Here is a 24473-nt window from a genome sequence, read left to right on the forward strand (position 1 = left end):
CTAGCTGTGAGCTGAAGAAAAAGCACTCTTCTTTTATTGACATGCAAATAAGCACGGCAAGCTTTCCTCTTCATGTCTAGAATCTCTTTATCCAACACTGGCATAAACCCTAGAATTCTATAGGGTTGCTGTTGGGAATTGGGAGGCAGGCAGGAACTGAACAGGTGGCTTACCTCTGAACTGCTTCTGTTGCAGAAGTACCACTTCAGTGTTAACATCCCCCCTCCATCAGTTGCGTACTCTGTAGCACTTTCGCTGTAGAGTTTTGCCTGCTCCCTTCCCCCTACCCCCTGCAACTGTGGGAATGTTTTGCTGTTTCTCAACAAGGGAATATTTGTTTCTGATTCCAATCCACTACTAATTCCAGCCTAGTAAAGTGCACTTTTGTAGGAATGATCAATGGCTAACAGGGCTGAATGCATCAAAGATTGAATAAAACACTACAGCTATTACAATAGCAATAATAGCTTTATTTATTAACAGGTAGGTAGCCGTGTTGGTCTGCCATAGTCAAAACAAAATACACGAAAGTTCATACCAATAACAAACTTAGTTGGTCTCTAAGGTGCTACTGGAAGGAATTTCTAATGTTATTTATTAAGTATATTTTTACCCCACTTTCATCTTACAATGTCAGAGCAAGTTACAATTGAACTGAAATATAAGCAATCCAACAAAGTAACAGAGCAGATGATAACATTCCTGAAAACAACTGCAAGATCAACCACAAAACATCCTGTGGAGGCAACACAGCACCTCATAACAACACAACGAATATTGGTGTGCATATCACATATTTGTAGGCTATTCCATGGAAATGTTTTTCATTGGTTTCAGTGGGCTTTTGACTTCCGCTTTACTGTTGACAACCACATGGTACACAGGAGTAACAACCTGTAAGCAATTGCATAGATTGAAACACACCCTTATGTTAGAAGATCGTTGAGTGGAATGTTTTTCACATTCTCAAAAACACATACAATGCTCAGGGAAGGAGTATGTAATAGTTCCCAGGTAGTTCTCAAAGTGACAAATGCCTGGGATCTCTCAGCAAAAAGCCCAACTGGCAAAAGTGTGCTTTGAGCATTGGAAGGTTGGTGGCCATCTGCATCTTGCACTAATTTAGCATTGTATCTATGTGGCAAGTGAATTAGTACTTTCTTTTGTCTTGAACTTTCCAACATTCTGTTTCCTTGGGTGCCCCTGAGTTCTAGAATTATGATAGAAGGAGGGCGCAGGGAGGAAGCTTTCTTAAAATCCCAACAGGAAAGTCTGTTTTCCCAAAAAGACTTATTTCTGGTTTGGAAGCTAAAGTGTAACCGGAGAAAACCCTTTTATGGATTTGTGTGGGCTCAGAATGGGTTGATTTGCATGCAACATCACTTGCGTGTGGTGTCTGTGTCTGAGATCAATGTAACAGAAAGCATCTCTGTGACTCATTCAATATTCAGAAGGCAAGTAGTACCATGGAAAGAACAAAGATCAAAGGCAAGTGAGTGTGTTAACATTAATCAAAATTAGTGGGAAAACAAGTTTGATTTGTATTTATTTATTGCCTGTTTAAAGTTCTTCAGGCTACTGTTTGGAGTGTTAGAACATCTAATGTGATTTGCCCCCATCTCATTCACTTGCAGCTAGGAGAAGAATGAGGGAGGGCAGCACTGATTCAAAACTGTATGTCTGACCTTCCACTAAGAGGCCAGGATATTGTGGGAGGGTTTTGCCACAGGAATGTTCTAAGAAAAAAATGTTTGAAAGGAGAGAAAGGGCAGAATGACTCTGAATGTGCTTGGATGTAGTTATTTTAAGTAGTTCTCTAAGCAACAAGAGAATAATAAGTCCAATAAATAGTATCTAAAGTTTGACATGACTTATGCAATATTCCTCTCCCACCAGCACCGCTGTGCAATCTATGCTAGCAATGAACAGGTTTGCTAGATGAAGGGAAGCTGCTATTTGGCTAGGCATGAGACAAAAAGTAATGTGTGGGTTGACTGGCATGCAGAGTGGTAACTTCTTATGGCAATAGATTTAGGCATTGCATACATTTGCCACAAATATAGATTGTCACAAGCACTGAGGGGAGGCGGGGTCAATTGACTGTGAGGGGAGTGGCTATGAGAATTCTTCCAGGAACAGCAAGTTCTTAAAAGCAACGGTGCCTGTAGTATTTGAATAAAGGCTGTGATATGGTCTTACTTTGCAGTAAGATCCACTGAACTTAGTGGGACTTTTTTGAAAACACCCAGAGGGGCAAGCCGAAAGCATTTTAGCACTTTTTATATATTATCATGGGCTACCCCAATCTCTGCCAAGTGGTGCACGAGATTCCAGGAGGTCTTGGCACGTAACCAGGGTTTGTGTTTCCCTCAGAATTGAGGCACAATGGAGACTGTAGTGTCTTTGTGAAATATGGTTTATTTACACATATTTACACCTGAGTCTACTGGAGTTCCCAGCATTCCTGCAGGAGTATAGCATTGGATTCAAAGGCATCCTGAATGCCATCTCCATGTCTCTCCTTAAACTTGCCAGCCTGCCCAAAGTTCTTCCCCTGCCCTCCATTTTCAAACCTTTATTTTATTTTATTTTTTTTAATGCCACAATTTTTCCTCCAGCCTACATCCCCACCTACTGCCCACCTGGAACTTCCCCTCCCAGCTTATATCATCAAACACTGAAATCCTAAACCTGGCCTCTGATCACCATCCCCTCATGGGAGGAGGGGATCACACTTTTCTGCTGCTCAGCACAGGGTAACCGTTTGTGTCAATCGCCCATGGTTCTTCTTGCCATGCAGTTCCTGGTCTGAAACCTGATTCAGCCTGCATTTTTACACTGCTAAGCTGTCTCACACCCAGGTGAAGACTTCAAGCATGTAGTAATCTCCTACATTTACTAAGTCTAGAAATTAAGGGGTTGGGAATCTGGTACCCAGGACTTTCAGGATAATTTGCCTCCCTCAGAAACTCGTAGTAATATTGTAAGTGCTTTGTGGATCTAGCACAAAAGCAGAATAGAAATTCATTCATTCAAGAAATGTTGCAATGCTAATAGTGGGCATCAGCACAACTATCTGACAGTGACTTAAATGTGACCTGTGCAAACAACCTAAAAGGAAATAGAAGACGAGTGTTGCAACTGTACTTAAAAAGGGATGGTGCAATTTTTCCTGGACCTTTCCTGTTGGTAATGCTCTGCTTGCCACAATAGTCCTTTCTTCTGTGACCACCCTAAGGCTGACATTGTAATTTTTACACTCAGCCACAATGCTGTTGCACAAACAGCCTGCATAATAGATTTCATTGAGATGTAATCTCTTGCTGGAGGATTGCCAGCCCAGGATTGCATTTTCATGCTCCCATTTCCCTCACAATAGCCTGTTTATGCAGGTGTCAGAACACAGACCTGACCCTAGAATGTGTGCTTGGAAGGCTGTCTTAGCACCATGGTGTAAACTCCCTGGCTCCTTACAGCTATTGAAAGTAATGCCAGCAACCTACATTTTTGACAACCCCAAATCTGACACTTCTCCCCTCCATCAGAAACTCCATGTAGGCTGCATGTCTCTTAGCAACACCTTCTGTTTTTATCATAACCACAGCAAGGTTACTATGACCTCTTTGCTACCGCCTGCTTTGTATATTTGCAGAGAATGACGTGCCGTTCAGGTGTTGTTGTTTTTAAGGCTCTGAATGCAAGATACTGCCGCAAATAACTTTTGATCTGAATTCTCTTGACACAAGGATTTTAACACTCCTTGCGGCCAGCTTAGTACGTGTATGAAACCCGAGATCCATCCTGCTCCTTTTTAGATTAACCTTTTGCCATTACATCAGTAAAAGAATGATGACTAATGTAACTGGATATAATAGGCATCAGATAACCCTTCCTGCTTTGTTTTTCTAATCTGTTTGAATCTGCCAAGGAAAGGCCAAGTGAAGAAACTGAGAACATTTCAAGAAGGAAGCAGGGCAATCCTAAACACATTTGCATAATTGTAAGCAGCATTTTCACTCAGCAACTTCTCTCAGACTCTGGACCTCCTTACAAAAGGACAAATGTTTATCCCATTTTTGATGGCCTGCAGGCAGGCAAAGACATTTTTTATTTAGAGAGTCCTTTGGCCTATAGGCTGACTTAGACATATGTTGAAAGTGTTTTTTTTTTTTCAATTGGTTGTTTCTACTATGTTATTTCTTGATTTGTTCTTAAGTTTATTATTTCAGTTTCTTACTCACCCTTTGCCACAAGGTCTCAGGGTTTTAAATTACAGCAATTTAAAATACAACCGTTTACAATAAATGTAATAAGATAGGTCTATACGTGTGTGTGTGTGTGTGTGTGTTTGTGAAATAGAGAGAGAGAGAGAGAGAGAGAGAGAGAGAGAGAGAGAGAGAGAATATCTAACATAAATAAGGTTGATCGTCAGTATGTGGCAGAAACTACATAATGAGGGCTCCCTGTGGGGAGGGAGTTTCACAGGTTAGGGCCTGCGACAAAGAATGCCCTCTCCAGGGTCATGACGAATCCAAGCTTTTGAGGGTGGAGAAACTACCCTCTGCTGATCTTCACACAGGGTTTGTTGGGAAGGAAGCAGTCTTTCAGATACAGTGGTACTTCGGGTTACATACGCTTCAGGTTACATACGCTCCAGGTTACAGACTCTGCTAACCCAGAAATAGTACCTCGGGTTAAGAACTTTGCTTCAGGATGAGAACAGAAATTGTGCTCCAGTGGCACGGCGGCAGCAGGAGGCCCCATAAGCTAAAGTGGTGCTTCAGGTTAAGAACAGACCTCCGGAACAAATTAAGTACTTAACCCGAGGTACCACTGTACTTGGAGCTTGAGCTGTTTAGGGCTTTAAACACTAATGTGAGCCCCTTGAATGGGGCCCAGGAATGAACTGGAAACCAATTGCAATTTTCATTATATATTTTTATTGAGTAGATGAGCTCCTTCAGCTGAAGCCTTGCACAATTATATTTGTGTTTTATTGTTATCTAACTTGAGCGTCATTTGGTGGAAAGACAGTATACAATAACATAAAGAAATAGAACTCTGGGGCCCACAACACCAACAACAATGTGGAAGCAGCTCCTAGAGTTTGTCTCCTAGAAAGGTCATGGGAAAGGGAGACTGAGACCAAAATGAGCTAAGGGAGAAGAGAAGGCTCCCTCTGTCTGCCGATGTCCTCTTGCTTCTCCTGGAAAGAGGAGAGTGATAGCTGTCTTTGCCAAGAACACATCAGGCTTCCTTGAGCCCCCACATTTTAGATGGTCCGCCAATAAAAATAGTTGCCAACCAACAAGGAAATAATGTGTTTGATGTTGATCTACAGTATATTCTTTTCAAGGAAAGGTTGAAACTTGTTTAGCTGTGAACATTCTTGGCACAAAATTGGATTCTTATCATTGCAGCAAGGATATCCTTGCAAACACGGACGTATTTTTAAGAACAGTTGTGAGATGAAAACATTTATGCCCTGGTCATATTTTTCTTTTGGGGATTTCTGTTTGTTTTTGTGGAAGGACTCACTCACTTCTGTCCTGTACAAACAGAATCTCCGAGGCTGTTGACTCACAAGCTGCTGAAATACTAGCAGTAGAGAATTGAACTTTGTCTATCTTTTATTCTTTACCCCACAACTACATGGCTGGGTGAGGCTGGTGGGAGTTGCAGTCTAGAACATATGGTTGGCCAAGGCTAATTTTGGGACATAAATGGTTACAAGCATGTGTCATTACTCCCCATTCTGTCCCTAGCATGCGCTACATACCCTTGTTACGAGGGACTATGTGGAACGTACAGGTGAAGGTTAGCAGCAGGTTCTACTCCCCACCATCCATGTTTAGAAATACACGTCTGCAACATAGGTGTAAAGGCAGGACTCACCACAGTTGAGAACCCTGAGAAAGCAAAGCTGCAGATCCTGTGGTTCCCCACAACCATTCATATGCACCAAAGCACAGTGCAAATCTACATTGCAGTGCACATATAGCAGCAGGTGGAACCTGCCACTACCACCCCAACTCAGACACTCAGAGATTAACCTTAATAACTGAGCAGGGCCCTTTCAGTGCCTGGCAGGCTGGGATGTATGTAGGTGTGAAGCAGAGTTTTGGATGTGAGTGATAACATTTTGCTGGGAGAAGCCAAGTGAGTATAATCTATTTGCCTCCCTCCCTTCCTCTGTGGCAATTTTGTATTTGTAGCAGAATGGGCCATAAAATAAAAATGCTAGATCTGGACCTAGGAAAATTGGGTTCGAATCTCTACGAATGTACATTTTCACCATGTGGCCTTCTGCGCTTTACTGTCTCAGTCTTGTTTACATACAGGGGTGCCAACTCAAATAAAATATTGGGGACGCCAGGTAAGCCTTGCTCCACATAATCAATCACTAGACATGTGCATGCACACCATTTGAATGGCAATGCCCATCAACTTTGCAACCCCCAACCCCCTCAAAAAATTTAATTCGGGTCCAAAGGAACCTCAGCCCCTAGGAGCTGGCTCCTATGTATACCTATCTGTAACGGGAATCCAGATAGATAACTATAGAATGAAACATATCATTACTTTTGAAGTGATAAAATGCCATTAGACATGACTGGCACATTGTAATGTAGTGATAGCCAATCATTGTTTGTGGAGTACTGGAACATTTATGGACATTGTGGTGAGACCCATAACGCACAGCAATCCCCCCCTCCCCATGGTTCTTTCTCTCATAAAAATACATACATACATACATACATACATACATACTGGCACATTAGTGCCAGTAAAAACTTTCCACATCTGTTGTGAGCCTTCCAAACAAAGCTGCATATGTGAGTACTGGCAACAGGACCCAGAAAATTCCCTGAAATATTTGGACAATGAGAACCACTTTGACTTCCTGGCTGCAAGGGGGAGACGTGTGACTCAGGCCAACAGTTTTAGTAGAAATGTAGATGGTGCAACAAGGGCACAGAGTTTCCTTTGCCTAAAAAAAATAAAAATAGGAAGCAGATAGTGCAGACTTTACCCTGCTACAGCCAACCTGATGTATTTCAGTTGTAATTTCTACTTGTTCCATGTGACTAATTGGTTCTGATTTATATTCTACCAAAAGGTGATCTGTATGTCAATTTTCTCGCCTTGTGATTGTGTGTTTAGTACAGTGGTACCTCTGGTTACGTACTTAATTCATTCTGGAGGTCCGTACTTAACCTGAAACTGTTCTTAACCTGAAGCACCACTTTAGCTAATGGGGCCTCCCGCTGCTGCTACGCCACCGCCGCGCGATTTCTGTTCTCATCCTGAAGCAAAGTTCTTAACCTGAGGTACTATTTCTGGGTTAGCAGAGTCTGTAACCTGAAGCGTATATAACCTGAAGCGCATGTAACCTGAGGTACCACTGTAATGTGGTATTGAGAGGTGAGAGGAAGAACTGTTAAAAAAACTGGGTTACACAGCTTTCCTATGTGTTTGATTGCAGTATTTATATGCCATCCAACAAGAGAAGTTCTCCTTGTGACTTAGAATTAAAGTTGAAGACAATCAAATACTTGGATAAAACCATAACACATGAACTCTAAAACAGAATAAAACAAGTAACACAGCAAATCTCACAGCAGTACACCCCCCCTCCAAATCTTGAAATGGGGGAGGGAACTAGTAAGCGCTAAAAGAATGAAAAGTCTGGGGAAACAATGGGTCCTCTACCACAAACTGTGTGCAGAGAATGATTGGGAAATTAGCTTTGTAAATCCATTATGGGCTTGTTCAGACAGGCATATCCAGTACTCAATCTGCATCATCAAGTGATGACTTCTGTGAATGAGTGGGCCATTGAGTATATTAACCAGCATTTCCCAACATCACCTTTAGTGTTTTTGGTGCAATCGTGCCATATATTGCTCTACCATCAAATGTAGAAAAATCAAGAAAGGTAAGGGCATATATTAAATCAGTCCTGAATTGGTCACACAGTTTTGTACTGAAAAGGATCAGCATTCTTATAGTGGGATGCAGGTACAGTACCTCTCATTTAAGCCTCAGGGCCCTTCAACCAAGGCATTTTTGTATTCCCATAATACAAAGTACAGGTGTGATGATGGGTGTGATTCCCATAATACAAAGTACAGGCCTAAAATCTAATTTTGAGATGCGCTCATGGGTATATTTAGCTCCAGTCCAACAGCTATTTGGAAAGAATTAGAACCTCACAAACGTGTATTTCTCAAGAAGCAAGCAGCTGCAAATGTGTGTGTGTGTGTAGCTCAGATTGAAGCATGCAATGTGTATCTTTTGTACCTAGAAATAACTACCCCCTCCAAAAACTTTCATTTGAACTAACCCTGAATCTCTAGACTGCCTTTTAGCAGTGAATTTTGGCTTGTGTTTCAAAAAGTTTTAAGTTCTGCTCATGTAAATTTTGAACTAATTTAGAATGCTCCCTCTGAAGAGTGCAAGAAGGTTTATATCACTGAGGCTCGGATATCTGTTCTACATGATTTCACTTTCTGCTCAAAATATGTCTTTAATGCTCTTATCACTATGTGCCTTCTGGGTTCTTGAGGAGAATTTGCCAAAGACGGAATGCTTATTTAGGGATAGTAATTACATTTGGAAAGACTCTTGCATGCTGAAGTTTAAAACTGCAAGGGAGGAACTGATTCAAGAGGATAAGAGATTATGGAGTTTGGAGAATTAGGATTTGATCAACCAATTTTTCTCCAGCAGAGTCCTCCGCCTGACATACATTTGTTAGCTATTTTAACACCTATTATATTTCACTCGCACACATATGTGCAAAGTATAGCTGCAATTTTAAGAAATAATATTACAGTCTCAAAAGTTTTTCTTTTCTCTGTATGATAGAACAAAACTATTCATTAGAATAAGATTTTATTAAAACTGTTTCATTAGAATAAGAATAAGAACGGCCATAGCTCGTTAGTAGAGCATCCACTTTTCATGAAGAAGGTGTCACAATCAGGGCTATTTTTCAGCCAAAACTCTCTGGAACTCATTTCTGGCACCTCTCAGGTGGGCATCATTTCCATTCTAAGTGAATGAGTGAGGTGTTCATGGTGAGTTCTGGCACCTCTTTTTCTAGAAAAATAGCACTGGTCAGGTTCAATCCCTGGCACCTGTAGTTTGGGTTGGGAATGTCCCATCTGAAACCTTGGAGAGCAACTTCCAGCAAATCAGCTAAATGACACAATGATCTGACTAGGTAGAGTATAGCTTCCCATGCATATTATTAAACTTAATTACATTTATATTCTACCATTTCTACAAGGAGCTCAGTATGGTGTTCATTGTTCTCTTCCTCCACTTTTTAAACTCACAGCAACCCTGTGAAGTAGGTTAGGCTGAGGAGATAGTGGTCATCCAGCTAGCTTCATGGTCCAACACTCTACAACCCCAAACTGGTGTCAGTCAGTCACAATATGAATCACCAACCTGTTGGGATCCCCATCCTATTGCAATGAGTTTGGGAGATGAAATCATCTGCAGGAAATAACAGAATTTTTTTCAGTTGTAGTCTCGGGATTCTGGAATGACTGTTCTCAGCAGGGGACAATTTAGGCATTAAGATCAATTAAAGAGAGGTTAGGACTTTATTTTATATTATAGTCTCTTATGAGAGGCAAGGGACGCGGGTGGCGCTGTGGGTAAAACCTCAGCGCCTAGGGCTTGCCGATCGCATGGTCAGCGGTTCGAATCCCCGAGGCGGGGTGAGCTCCCGTCTTTCGGTCCCAGCTCCTGCCCACCTAGCAGTTCGAAAGCACCCCTAAGTGCAAGTAGATAAATAGGTACCGCTTTATAGCGGGAAGGTAGACGGCGTTTTCGTGTGCTGCGCTGGTGCTGGCTCGCCAGATGCAGCTTGTCACGCTGGCCACGTGACCCGGAAGTGTCTCCGGACAGCGCTGGCCCCCGGCCTCTTAAGTGAGATGGGCGCACAACCCTAGAGTCGGACACGACTGGCCCGTACGGGCAGGGGTACCTTTACCTTTTTATGAGAGGCAGAGGGCATTACTGGTGTTGCAATAAGGCTTTTGGATGGAATTAAAGGCAGTGCTCAAGCAAAAGTTCCATCAGCACAAGGACAATGGAATGTTCCTTGTGCAATGGAATGTTTTCCCCCCTTTCTCCCCCTCTGTGTCCCCTAAATCTGTTTTAGGGGTTCCCCCAATCCTCTGGAACAGATTTGGACACATCACAGGGCTCACACAGGGCAAAAGGGAAGTCCCATTTCTCAAGTGGAAATCATTTGACTCATGCTGTTCTTTAGTTGAATACCGCCCTTCGTCTTTTTATTCTGGTTTTAATATAGTGCAATTGAACTTTTGGAAAGTTCTAGAAATGTTTTCAGTCAATATTAGCTAGTGCTATTACAAGTAGGGAGTAAAATAAATACACTTTGCTGAACTTAGAACAGTTTGTCGGGAAAAGATACATTGCTTGTGTCAAAGAGTTTTCCTCTGAAGATAAATATGCAAGTTTATCTCCTGTAATATGGTTTTGCCTTATTTGTCTGTCATACTTCATGCTCCTAGTCTGATTTGTTCCTATTTTATGACAAATCACTCTTGGCCTGAATTGCAAGAAGATAATTTGCTGTCTTCCTTATTGTGCTACACTAATGTTGCTGCCAATGATAATAACCATAATCACCTTTGTAAATAGCTTTTTTGAGTGATTACTTCAAAACCCAAAGAAAACTGAGCTGATTTTTACAGAGACTTGTGTGGCAGTCTTGATTCTCCTTTACTGCCAAGACAAAATGGGTGCGTGTCCTTGAAATATATACAAGAGAACAGAAGTGTGGCCAACAGCTACAAGCTATTTTGAAAAAACTTTGTTTGCTGCTGTGCCATATACTCCTTCTGTTCATTTATTTAAAACATTTGTAGGTCACCTTTGAGAGTAAAACTCGAGATGTCCTCCATAACTGAGCACAGTAAAATACAGTACAATATAATACAATACCACAAAAATTTCCAGACTCCAGTAAAACTGGCAATGGTAAAACAACCAAGCAGCCCCAAACTTAAATAAATACTGTAAAACTTTAACAAGGTATATCTATAACTAGTTCCTGGGACTCACATGTGAAGAGACCACTCTGGTGCTCAGGTTCTGCTTGTGTGTATCCAATAGGCATCTTGTTGGCCACTGTGAAACACATGTCTGTGGTAGGTGGGCCTGTGCTCTGATCCAGCAGGGCTCTCCTTAAGTTCTTAAGAAAACCCAGCAGCAGCAGAAGAACATAGTATAATAAGAGAATGGAGCACTGTTCAAGAATAGGTTAATGAAAACAGGCAAGGCTTTAATGCTTTCTTAAACACCCAGGAAAGGATTAAATTAATGAGTCCTGTAAGCAGAAGACTTTGCAAGGATTTCCACTTGTGCAATGGGACTTTTCCCTCTCTCTCCTCCCCCCAAATTGGCTTAGGGGTCAAAAGAATCCATGGAACAGGGGCAAGGGCAAACTGAAATGGAACTATCACCTTAATGTGCTGTTGAATTCCTCCCCTTGAAACAGGGGTGGACTTTGGTAATCTTTCATAATATGGTGCCCTGTGCAAGGCCAAAATTTTGTGCCTCCAAATGGATCTTCTCAATTATGGATCTTCTGAATGTTGCACCCTTGCACCACACTAAATGTGGCATTGCTTGAAGTGTTGTTTCTTGGAGAAGGTCAGTTGGTTGCGTGTTTCAGAGCTGCAAGGCCACTACATTACATGCCATTTTTCTTGTCTCTGCCAGCTTAACTGTTCTTGGAAAAGGGCTTCCATTGCTGGTCTTTCAGGTAACTCAGACCCAATTCATTTAAATTTAAGGTTTTGAAGATCAAAACAGCACTTTAAATTGGGCTCAGTAATGCACCAGCAACTTCACCAACTCTTCAGAAGCCTCAACTGGTTTGTCATGTGGTCCCGCAAGGTATTGGGGAGGCTGGATCAAGTTTCTGTGCAACAGTGCTGGAGCCTGCAGTCAGAATGGCTGGGGAGAAGACACCCAGTCATGCAGCTCCACTGTAGAACAATTTGTGCCATAGCATGCTGCCTTAGTTTAACACTGACCATTGTGCTTCCCGCTCTGTCCTGCGGCTTCAGCTTGACAGGTATTTTGAGAGGTAGATCATCCCCTAGAGTGAAAGAACTACCTGATCCTAAGAACTAACTCTGTGTCACTTTATAGTTCCTGCAGCTTACATGCAATGGTAACTATGTGAGGCAGGAGAGATGGGCCATGCCTGCTTGTCCTGCACCACCAGCACCCCTGACAGCTCCTCAAACTCAACCCTCACCTTTGGGGCCATGTCTACAGCAGAGCAGTCTGCTGTATATGAGTAGGTTGCTTCTGTGAAGTGGAACCCTAAGCTCTCCGGGTTCCAATGCATGGGGACGGCCTACACATACACTCAGTGGACTATGCTGCTGGAGATCTGTTTTCAAATGAATGGGCGATACTGTGAATGGATCAACATGGGGCACTACAGTGCCTAAAGATACCCCAGATTTAACAGTCTTAATGCCTTTGCTGCTCGTGGCCAGCTAGGAAGAGAGAAACATCAGCATTCATCAATGCACAGACTTGACCTAAAGTACTTGGGTATTTATATCCTTTACAACAGATCCAAATCCAGCTCCCAATGTTGTGAAAAGCCAGCAATCTGTCCCCTGAGTGAACATCTCTTGGCCCACTAGTTACTAATAATCTAAGGCAAAAGAAGGGAATGGAAAAAGGAAAAGGTGTTGCTGGTTAGCCATTTGGTGTTGGGAAGGAAGAAGAATTGGCAGAGGCACCTTTTATTCCCCAGTCCAAGTGTTCTTCAAAGAACATGAGTGAGGACCAAGGTTTTTAAAACGAGGGCAGTGTGTCCTTCCTTGCTTTCAGTACAGATTCTTCTGAGAAAACAGAACTCTTTCCTTCCCCCCTCCCTGTGAAACTGTGAATTGGTTAATCAAAGTGGAAGTCATGGCTGCTCCCAGTGTCACTTACTTTCTTTCTGAAGGCATGAGCCCTGCCTATTACATTTTTGTTAAACACACACATATAAAATATTTGCATTAATTCTGTAGATATTCTACTTATATTAATAGCCCCTTAAATCCTCGTGACAGAATGCCGCCTTTGTAGCTTTAGACCATATAAATAGTTCTAAATACTGGGCTGACTTTCACTTCTTCAGGATAATCTTATGATATCCTTAATACTGAATGGTGGCTGCAGATATTTCCACTAAGCCCTTTTAAGACCTAAATTGGGGTCACTTTGAAGGGGGGGCACTGTGGGGGCTTGTCTCCTTGCATTTAATAGCAGTGTGAGTGAGACCATGAATTTGTGTCCATTTCTTAAATTTGTTCTTGTTCTTAAATTTGGTTAATATAACATTCACTGGAGGATGTTATGAAAGTCTCTTTCATTGCTGACAAGACATCTTGGGCAATGCGGCTGATTGGAAAATGAGGAATTCTCAAGACGAACCCCCAAACAATTAGTGTTTTGTTCACTAAGTGTTAGGAAGAAGAGGCTGGGCCGTTTGCCACTGTGAAATTGGTGGTTGTCAGACAGCTGTCTTACCCATTTAGAAACAACTAATGCTAATTGTGCATAATCCTCTCATAAGGAATCAGTTGGCCCAACTGCCAATAAGCACTGTTTATGAAGCCTGTAAGTCATAGTTGGATGCACAGCAGTAGCAGCTTCCATTAATCTGGTCATTTATTTTCTCTCCAGAGATTGCAGAACTCAATGAAATAATTGGGTCTTTCCAAGTTTCCCATAACAGAAATGTTTAAAATATAGCCTAGAAAAGAAATATTGTAGCATTTTTACCTAGCTCTTCACTTGAAAAGCTCCCAGAGTGGCTTTCTGATTAATAAAAACAAGAGAGTCCTGTCATCAGGGTCTCAGTCTACAAGACATAAAAGGGAAAAAAGGAATGAAGAAGGAAAGGGAGAAAGGCAAATGTGGGTCTTAGTTCTTAAAGCTACAGTTCTTAAAATGATAATCCAAGATGGAAACAGTTCCAATTTGCTCTCTAAGGGCTACGAAAAAGTCCTGAAAAATCTCTGTTTCAGACCATGGAGAGAAAAAGCCAAGGAAATCAGACAGTACTGGGCCAGAGGGATCAATGATCTGATTAAAATATAAGGCAGATTTTAATTGGGCATAATAGATGGGGGGATGCGTTGAAGGTGTTGTTTTTTGAAACAGCCTTGTTCAAAAACTCAACTGTTGGGCAGAGGGACAAATCATGGTTTGATGGGGCCTCTAATGGGCTTCTTTTACATGGAGAGTCCCCAATTAACCCCAGTGGACTTAACTGGCAGTAAGTCAGGACAGACATTTAAATTTCCTGCATCTTGAGAGCAATGCTATATTTGGGGGGGGGCAGCTTTTTGACACTGTCAGAAATGTAAATAGCATCTCTAAGCTGCCCCACTGCTCAGCAGAGCACAGGAAAGGGTGAGGTTGGTGATGGGCCCTACTGGTGCACTGGAGTCCTGGCAACTGCCCAAGGAGTGCTGAAGCCAGTTCTGGCTGGGTGGAAAAAATGAAATGCCTATTCCAATATGCATGTTGGGTTAGGTTGGAGGATGGTAAAGAGTACTGCAACTCTTGATGTGGCTACCAGATAGTTTGCTAATTTGTATGACTTCTCCAGTTGGCTCTTTTGTTATGCCTAAATATTTTTCAAATTTTTTCCTGTCCAGACAAACTAGATTTTGTACCCTTTTGGGACATAAATCAATTTATTTGTCTTGTCCCTGTTTTTAATATTAAAGGCTAAATCTTGGTTACCTGCCCTGATCCCTTGGGCATAGATAAGCCTGGAGTCCACATAAATAATAACATCCAAAATAGGCTTCGCAAAACATTTAGTAGAAATATATTTATAGAGCATACAAAGGGTGACTTTGCCAAAGGTTCTGCTTTTGATCTTACTGGTGTAGTCTTATCATATATACACTTCCATTTCACACAAGCAAATAAACTTATCTTTCTTTCTAATGGCTTCTGTTAGCTTTGAAACTGGTTTCAGTTAAATATGTTATCTCAATTTTATGTGAAAATTGACCATTTAATTATATTTTGTTGGAATAATCATGGTTTTGCTGTCGTCATCCCTAACAGATTTTATCTTGGAGAAACCATCTGATATCAATCTAAAAGTTGAAAGGAGAGGTGGTTCAAAAGATTTTCAGCTTTGGTCACTGCTGTGTGCCATTCAAAAGCAACTTGCCATACCACAGGCAAGAAGACAAACAAAGCACTTTCAGCTCCTTATGCACAATCAACACATGGTGTTCTACAGCAGGGATTGTTGCAAACCTACTAATTCTGTATATCATTTTCCCAGTTATAAAAACCTCCAGATATGTCACACATGACTTGATTTCATGTCTCTCTGTTTAATCTGACCAGGTTGCCAGATTACCTATGTCAGCTAGGAGAAATTATGAACTATAGCAGTTTGGACTTCAATACAGTATTATCTTCCTTCACCCATTTCTTGTTATTCTGTCATGCTTCCATGAGACATCGAATCACATCAAAAACCACTGCCTATCAAAAACATTTGCTTGATTGACCTTTTTAAATAAATAAATAAACTGGACACTGTGCTGATAAAACTCTTTGAATGAAACAAAAGTGTTAATGCTGCAGGGACTAGTCCTGGTGTATTGACTGGAATCATGCTCTGCTGTGATTCAGCACTGAACCGTAGGTTAATGTGGCTAACTAGAAATTTACATTTTGTGGGGGGACAAAACCTAGATTTTATCCAAATAAACTACCTTTTATTGTAAATTTAAAATGGTTTTTTTTAAACACTCTCTCTCTCTCTCTCTCTCTCTCTCACTCACTCACTCACACACACACAGGCTAAGTGATTATTAGTACATTGTTTTTGTAAATGATAGAGTGTGCCATACAACAACTAGGACTGCATACACACCACACACTAAAAGCATTTTCCCCGCCCCCACATAATCCTTAGAACTGTCATTCATCCCTCACATAACTATAATTCCCAGCAGCCTTAAACTACAGCTCCCAGGAAACCAATATTTACATATGCTACACTTTTAATGAAATGTATGCAAGGCTTCATTTGAGTTCATGCACCTGTCATCTTATGAATTAAGCAGTGGAGACATGTGACACAAATAATGGAATAGGATGGGTTTCTTCATGCTTATGCCAACTGTATTACTCCATGTCTGGCTCCAAGCCATTGTTATATATGCAGTTTACTTATAACCATGTCAATCTCAAGCATCATTTAATGCACAAAGAGTCCTGTTCATTCAAAGCGAATTACACCTCAGTACAAAGTGCCAGCAAAAAGCCCTTAAGTGTTGTCATCAGTACAGGCTCTTAAATGCTTAATGGGCTGAGTGCTTGTTTTCTATACTTGTATGGGTTTCACATTCAAATGGTTCCTGCATAGCATTTTAGTTATGTGCATTTTAATTCTTGGTTCCTTATACTCTAGAACAGGCACGTCCAACAGGTAGATTGAGATCTACTGGTAGAAAAGTCTTCCTCCTTCCTAAAAAAACAATTTTGGCCACCCCTACTTTAGAACAATTCTTCAACAGCAACATCAATTTTAATTGCTGGAGCAATCCAAACATCATTTAGTTGTCATCTTCTGCTTCCATCTGCTTAAAAGCATTACTGGGTTGTCTGTGGCAATGGGAGTGTCAAACTAATACCTAATTTCTTTGGATTTACCTTCGGAAATCAAGAGACTTAAGTTGACCCAATCAATCATTGGCAGAGCAATTGGCTAACATGAAACCTGCTGGTCTTGCTGCCAAGGTGGATGTGTGTGTGTGTTGGGTAACCAGTTGGAAGGAAATGCAGTATGCCACCTCCGGGGCATGTTAGGTGAATGGGAGGACTTTGGATCCAACCCCAGCATGGCCCCTTCTCTCTGCCCCTGGGGTACTGGTGACAGCCTCAGCTGAACCATGAACTCATCAGGTAGCTTTAGTCAAACCACTGCCACTTTCAGCTCCTTTCCTCATGCCTGCAATTTAGGGATAGTAATACTGTGAACAGCATCTTAAAAAGCAGAGATACCACCTTGCTCACAAAGGTCCGTATAGTTAAAGCTATGGTTTTCCCAGTAGTGATGTATGGAAGTCAGAGCTGGACCATAAAGAAGGCTGATCGCCAAAGAATTGATGCTTTTGAATTATGGTGCTGGAGGAGACTCTTGAGAGTCCCATGGACTGCAAGAAGATCAAACCTATCCATTCTTAAGGAAATCAGCCCTGAGTGCTCACTGGAAGAACAGATCCTGAAGCTGAGGCTCCAATACTTTGGCCACCTCATGAGAAGAGAAGACTCCCTGGAAAAGAACCTGATGCTGGGAAAGATGGAGGGCACAAGGAGAAGGGGACGACAGAGGACGAGATGGTTGGACAGTGTTATAGAAGCTAGCAACATGAATTTGACGAAACTCTGGGAGGCAGTGGAAGACAGGAGTGCCTGGTGTGCTCTGGTCCATGGGGTCACAAAGAGTCAGACATGCCTGAATGACTAAACAACAACAACAACAACACTGTAAAATTAATTGTAATGCTCTGAACAGCTTTAATCACTAGGGAAGTTACCTTATTCTTTATCTACTCCTTTGTCACCTTCTCTCTCTCTCTCTCTGTCTCTCCCTCTTCCCCTCTCCCTCCCTCTCTCTTTTTCAGTATGCCTTCTAAATAATACGTTGCCAGTATGGGCTAAGCCATTAATGAATGAAATTACTGAATGAAGACAGAAGTAATTACTCTTCGAAAGCTCTTTCCCATTTCCCACTGGGCAAATTTGGAAATCTGGCAAATTTGAAAAACGTGATACCCTCCTCACCTTCCTCATGGCTCTAGTTTTGTTTTTCAGTAACAATCTAGACAGTTTAAAGAGTTTCAATTTGTAATGACAAAATGTATTTTCACCCAGAAACTTCTAAATGGAAGCTAGAGCAACCAAGCTGACAGCAGGTTCACAACAGACAATTAATTTAGAAAGTTATCAGTCAGTAGAAAATTTTTGCTTTTGTTTACATCTGTGAAACAGATGGCCAAATACAAGATTATTTGATTAGATCTTTTGTGCCTGTTTGAAATTAATTCAGCACCGTATTATTTGAAAAAACTTGTGTGATATACTTAACACAATCTAACTAAGGAGATTTATGGGAGCATCATTGTTCTTTGATGTGAAATTGGGAAACTCCCAGAACATATTAAATTATGCATCTGGTGACTGCCAAGTATATGAGGTGTGACAATACACCAATATAAATGCTGCCATCTATGAATGTATGATAGCTACTGTTCTTTCAACCATTATCTTATTTTACTCTAATCTGTCATTACAAAGCACTTGCAACAATTACTTGCTCCTCATTGAAGTACTCTAGACCAAACTCTCCAATATAACCTCTCCACGTGTTTCTGTTTTAAGTTGTTGAGCATCTGACTCTTATTCTGCCAAGATCTACTAGTTACTTTTCTGCTGACCACATAGGACATTTGGCTCATCCTTAAAATGCAGTCCAAAACTGAAAAGTTCTAACTGCACTGCAGTTCATGGGGTAGACCATGCATATTTTCTTGTCCCAATTTATGTTTTCCTTTAAACAATCAATTTATGGACTTCTCTGTGGGTGCATCAACAGAAAGTCTTGCACAAGCCCATTGGAACACATGAAACTTGCTCAGACACAGTTCCTGACTCCATTTGAAACATGGAGAGAGACTCGGTGCTTTAGACCATAGAGCCACCCACGTCCCGTTATGGAGAGACACTACCTTCTTGTAACCCAAGCTTGCTTGAATTTCATACCTAAATGGTACACACATTGCAACAGTCTCTCGTCTTTGCTTTCCAAACCAAAGGATAGGAGCATGACAGTTTGACTGTTTATTTTATGAAGGAACTCAGTAACGCTTTACAGCTGTTTAACTGCTTCATGAAAAGTAAATAAATTGATCTGCCCACATGAGTCTGAATTAATTCCCTCTTTAGAAATGTTCTAGAGGCTTTTCCCCAACTTCCTAAATGGGTGAGGAATATTTTACAAAAATATAATGCATTTTGCAGAGGACGCAATATACTCTGGCTATCAGCAACTGAAGTGGCTACTTTCTTTACTCTTAAGCAGCAGCATTTTGCTGTCACTGGGAAATATCTGATTCTAAGCAAGAAAGTTCTGCTGTTCTGCTGATAGTTACAAGTATTTGAGAGGGCAGAGTAGAGTAAGGTGGTTTATATTTTGGAAAAGAGGACAAAAGCAATCTGATTATACAGTATTTACAAAATATATGAACTTCTAGAGCTAGAAGGCCCAACCAGTCCTGTCTTCTGCACTAAAGCAAAATGATTTCTCTACAATATATGCTATTTATACCTTAAGGCTAGACCAGCTCAGCTGAAAGCACTGGCAGCAAATTTCACCAGGATCAGAACCAGTTACCATCTCAGGGGCTTATAAATACTCAACGCCTTTTTGAGGAAATCATTAAGGAGACCCTGAATTCTTCTTTGGATTGGATTCAAATCTGAGCTGGAGAAGAATTTCTGATTTACATCCCATCTAGCCTTCCAATCCCAAAATGGAGAATGAGAAGGAAGGAAGTGGGTTGGGGGGGGTACAACTTTCTAAAGTTGTATTGACATGTCTATTTCCAACCTGGTACATTTTCTGAGCCACTGGAACACAAATCCCAGGGGAATTTTCCCATTTTCCTTTGATACAGATCCCCCAGGACTTGAGTTGACAAATCCTAATGCCACAGGTCAGTGAGTCTTATTGGGGGATGGAGTTGAAGCAGACTCCAATCCTTCATGAGCCTCACTGCCTGCTAAGGTTTTATTGGCTACAGACTTCTGCTTTAACAGGATAACATTGATTTTGAAATGCTTTTGTGCTCCCTATTCTTTGAAGCTACAGTCTAAACAGGTAGAGACAGATAGCAAGAAATGTGGTGGCTGGTTTTATTGGACTGTCTTGAAGTACAGAGTACTAATTTCAGATTGAAACATTTCTTCAGGTACGGTATAATGTTGCCTCCCCCTTTCTTCTTCGAAACATGCATTCCTCGGGGAGCAAGGGGGCTGTGTGAGGGAGTTAGATTGTGCACCAGGCTGTGATTGCTGAGGCAGAAGGGATCTATCCTGATTAAGAGGGAATTTCCTGTCTCTTTTAAGGACAGCTATAAAGGACTTTCCCACTGAGAAGGGGAAGTAAGAGAACTATAGAAGAGAAAAATGAGGATGAAGTATTATAGAAAGGGTGGGTGAAAACAGGTGGGAGGGTAGCCGTATCAACTGACATTCTGTTGCAATATCAAATACCTCTTATTTAGCAGCAGGCATTCAGCTGGAAATATTTGATGGCAGTATGAACTTGAGTTGGTGGGATTTCAAATGCAATTCCTGTCCTCACTGTATTGCAGTGTAAGGTAGATAAATGGAGGACTACATACCCAAAACAAAGGACACCTGCTTACAAACTCTGTAGTAGAGCAATGCGAAACTAATATATGTATGCTATTTAATGGAGCTCAAAGCCATACAATCAAGCTGTCTAGGGAGAAAATGAAAATTCCTATTATATTTTTAAACATTTACATTATTTAAACACTGTGAGCTGTAGAAGTTTTGTACCATTACAGGGCCTATCTTTTTCTTTTCCAAGTACAGAGTAGCGTCTGTGAATGGGTATTGCAAACTTTTGAATTTCTTTTCATATCTCAATAGTACATTCTATAGAATTCATCTCCATTGAATCTTGTTTCCGTCAGTTCAGTCAAACTTGTGTTGCACAACATGATAAAATTTCCTCTGCTGTGCTCCTATTAGAATACAGTATCTGAGAGACTCTGCAATGAATTGAGCTTCATTAAGTTCAGCTACAATAAAATTAATGGACATTTTACTATTTCCTCCAGTGGAAGTTGGATAGTGTCTCTAATTGAGCACACTTGCAAAGTGCAAAAAGGGTGGCATTTAATTGTGTCTATGGGCTTTGCTCATTCAACAGGGCTTCATCTTCCACTCCTCCTCCTGTAACCTCCACGTGCCTCCTCAATCTGTGCTCTAGAGTATGGGGGACCTCCAGAACAGATTGGGAAGGAGAGGAAGAGAAAGTTCCATTGCATGAGCAGAAGTTCACCAATGTGGTGTTGAATATCATCCAAGATGTTAGAGAACAAGTTACGACTTGAAGATGGCAATATGCCATCTTTTTGGTAATACAACATAGGCACATCCCCAGATCAAAGTTCTATATACATTTCAACTTCTTTTGTCCGCTCACAGTTAGATGAACATTTCAGAAATAAGGGACTTTTGGTGTTTGGTTTTAATACTTTTGTTGTTGTCATGTTCTGAAAAAATGGCCTACTCTAGTCCATCTTCACATAATTAGTAGGATTTGTAACACCCACTTGGGTGGGGCTAGTGAGACAGTTGTCTTAAATTGCGCAAAAGCTGAATTATTGCCTTTAAAGACACAGGTACAGTGGTACCTCGGGTTAAGTACTTAATTTGTTCCTGAGGTCCGTTCTTAACCTGAAACTGTTCTTAACCTGAAGCACCACTTTAGCTAAGGGGGCCTCCTGCTGCCACCACGCCGCCGGAGCACGATTTCTGTTCTCATCCTGAAGCAAAGTTCTTAACCCGAGGCAATATTTATGGGTTAGTGGAATCTGTAACCTGAAGCATATGTAACCTGAAGTGTATGTAACCCAAGGTACCATTGTACTTATGTTGTTTAAATGTAAAACAATTGCGAGCTGTGCTAGTTTAATATATCTAATCTGTGCATGCCACCACCCCATTAAAATCAAAGGCAAATAACTGATCATTGGCACAATTCATATACTTCTTAATGTAATATCTTGGGGCTGGCATGTGCTGTGCTGTTTCATAGCTAGGAAATGTTTACCAGCTTGGATATATTCTCCTCAAAACAGTAGGTGTTTCATGTATTGTTTTGGTGCCTGTTGAAGACATTCTTATTTAGATAAACCTATCCAGTGCTTAGAATGTTTGTAAAAGTTTTCATTTGTTTAGGTCTATTCTATTGCAGTTTTAGCTTTTGGATGTTTTAAATTATGGTTGTAATTTTTTTAGTGGAAATTTTATTGTTTTAGCTTTTTTGTAAAAAAAATCGCTTTGAGGTTTTTTCCTACAATCAAGCAGTATATAAATGTTATGAAATGGTAGAATAATGATATTTTAAAAGGTGCTCAGGATTATGCAGAAGAAGACTGAAAAGAAAAGGAGGCAGTGACAGGGTTATGGGGGCTGAGAGACATGCATGAGCTGTGTCAGGGTGGGTGTACTAATGCAGCAAACATTCCTGTGTAAGAATATCTGATCAGGGTGCATTCATGACCTCCACTAAAATTAACTACTGAGGCTTCACATGCCAGCATATATTTCACCCTCCACTGTACATCCTTTGACAAAGAAGAGCAGGCTGCATTGTAAATGGATATTCTACCTTCATTTTAAATATTATGCCAATAAGTATGAATTTCCGGGTCCCAGCTTGTGAGCGAAGTAAATTTTCCTATGATCACTATAAAAGAGTAAGCAGTTCGTAGCTTGGTTTTGTTCTCATTACTGTGGTGTTACCCTGAGGTTGATGTTGTCTGTTTGAGATTCTGAAATTCAGTTTCCATGTTTATTGTGAATTCCTGTCTGTGACCTTTTTCAGATAAGTTTTTCAGATTTGTTTATTTTAAAGGAGTAATACCTGAGGACTCTAAAGCTAGCTTAATGCATGCAAGCTGTATTGTAAGGGAATTATGTGAGAAGAGGCTTCCAGGGCCAGCCCTACCATTAGGCAGAGTGAGGCTGCTGCTTCAGGCAGCTGATTTGGGGCATTGAGAAATGTCACATATTGTTAGTTATTTAATTGGTGGTGGTGGTTGTATCTTTACAGTGGGAGTGACATTTGTGGGATTTTCTGCCTCAGATGTCAGAATAACTTGGCTGGCTTTGATTATTACCATGTACCTTGATGTAAAGGAAAGTACTATTTATTTTGCCTCAGGCTGCTAAATGTCTTGGACTGGCTCTGAGGTCAGAAAAAATTCTTCAGGCAGTTAAAAGTATTGCTGCTACTCACCCAAGGCATGTGTTCCATCTATACAGACATGTTTCTATTTCTGATACCCTTTAAAAATAAAAATAAAAGATGATTGCATGCACATATACCTGGAAGTGCTTATTCTGATAGTGAAGGTTGCTACACATGTTTGAATTGCACTTTTTCTATAACAAATACAAGCAGCATATAGCAAGAATAAGTACACTGTTAAATATCATAAAGTTTTCAAGGAACTCAAATTCCTAGGAGGCAAAAAATATATTTTTAAAAATGAGTAAGATTTAAAAAGGGGTAACTGCTTTTTCTTTATACTAACACCCTTGCTTCAGAAGCCTGTGCAAGGAAGGCAATTGAATTGCAGAGTCAAATAAATCAATGAGGTATATGGCAGGCATAAAGTGCGTGGTTTGTGGGGAGAGGATGCCCAGGCAGTAGTCTTGAATATTAAGAATAATGGAAATACATACAAGAGTCCTCTTTTGTTGAGGACATAAGTTAAGACCCAAGATGCATTGCAGTAAGGAAGTTCACATTTCTGAACTGTGTTAAAGTGTATGGAATAATTTTTGGTTTCATAAGCACACATCTGCACAGAAGTTTGAAATTAATTCAGAGGTGAATCTAATACCTTCATATGTATTGGGATTTTTTGCCCAAATACCTAGAAATGTTATGCTGACTTCTGGGAGTGGCTTGGGGGTAACACAACCAGTGCAATTTGATCATAAGATTTTGCCAGTGTTTCTGTATGACAAAAACGGTTAGACTGTAAATTATGCAAGCCTATATCATTTTTTGAAGCATGACAATACTGTCACTTGGCTTCTCCCCCCAAGTTTAATTAAAAGTGTATTAGTTAAGTAAGTTTAAATAAATGTTAAAAATTAAGAACTAATCAAAAAATTGTAGCACAGTTACTTGTTATATTGTTATTCCATCATTCCTCAGCGGTTGTCTTGTTTGCTCAAGTGGGAGAGGACACTTAGCATGGGGCAAGTCTCCCAATGGAATTTCAGAAGGGGCCCATCCCTTCGTTCCCCAGATGACTTGTGAGAGGGGAACAAGCTCTGGCAGGGGGTTAAGAGGAATCCTGGATTGTGCTCCTAGCCCAGGAGTAGACAACTTTCCCTCAAGTTGAACAAACACACTCAAAAGAACAGAATTCCCACCTCTCCCCTTCCTGTTTTTCTTCACAGTAACCCTGTGAAGCAGGTTAGGCTGCAAGGTAGTGATTGGCCCAAGATCACTCAATGAACTTCATCATGCCTGTGTGAGAATTTGATATACCATCCAACACTGGCATACCACGTCCTAATCCAACACTTTA

The 24473-nt window shown here is 40.8% G+C and overlaps 1 protein-coding gene and 1 long non-coding RNA gene across 7 annotated transcripts in view; one reads left to right on the forward strand and one right to left on the reverse strand.

Annotated features, from left to right (window-relative positions):
- The window catches only part of NAV2 (neuron navigator 2), a 531973-nt gene that overhangs the window by 328175 nt on the left and 179325 nt on the right, over positions 1-24473 (forward strand). The window lies entirely within an intron of this gene.
- On the reverse strand, positions 9238-23374 carry LOC128414178 (uncharacterized). The gene is made up of 3 exons (XR_008330602.1): positions 23165-23374; positions 13846-13924; positions 9238-9507 (listed from the first exon to the last, which is right to left on the reverse strand). It is a non-coding gene; the product is annotated as an uncharacterized LOC128414178 (long non-coding RNA).

This window comes from Podarcis raffonei, chromosome 1 (assembly GCF_027172205.1).
Source record: "Podarcis raffonei isolate rPodRaf1 chromosome 1, rPodRaf1.pri, whole genome shotgun sequence".
NCBI classification, from domain to species: domain Eukaryota; kingdom Metazoa; phylum Chordata; class Lepidosauria; order Squamata; family Lacertidae; genus Podarcis; species Podarcis raffonei.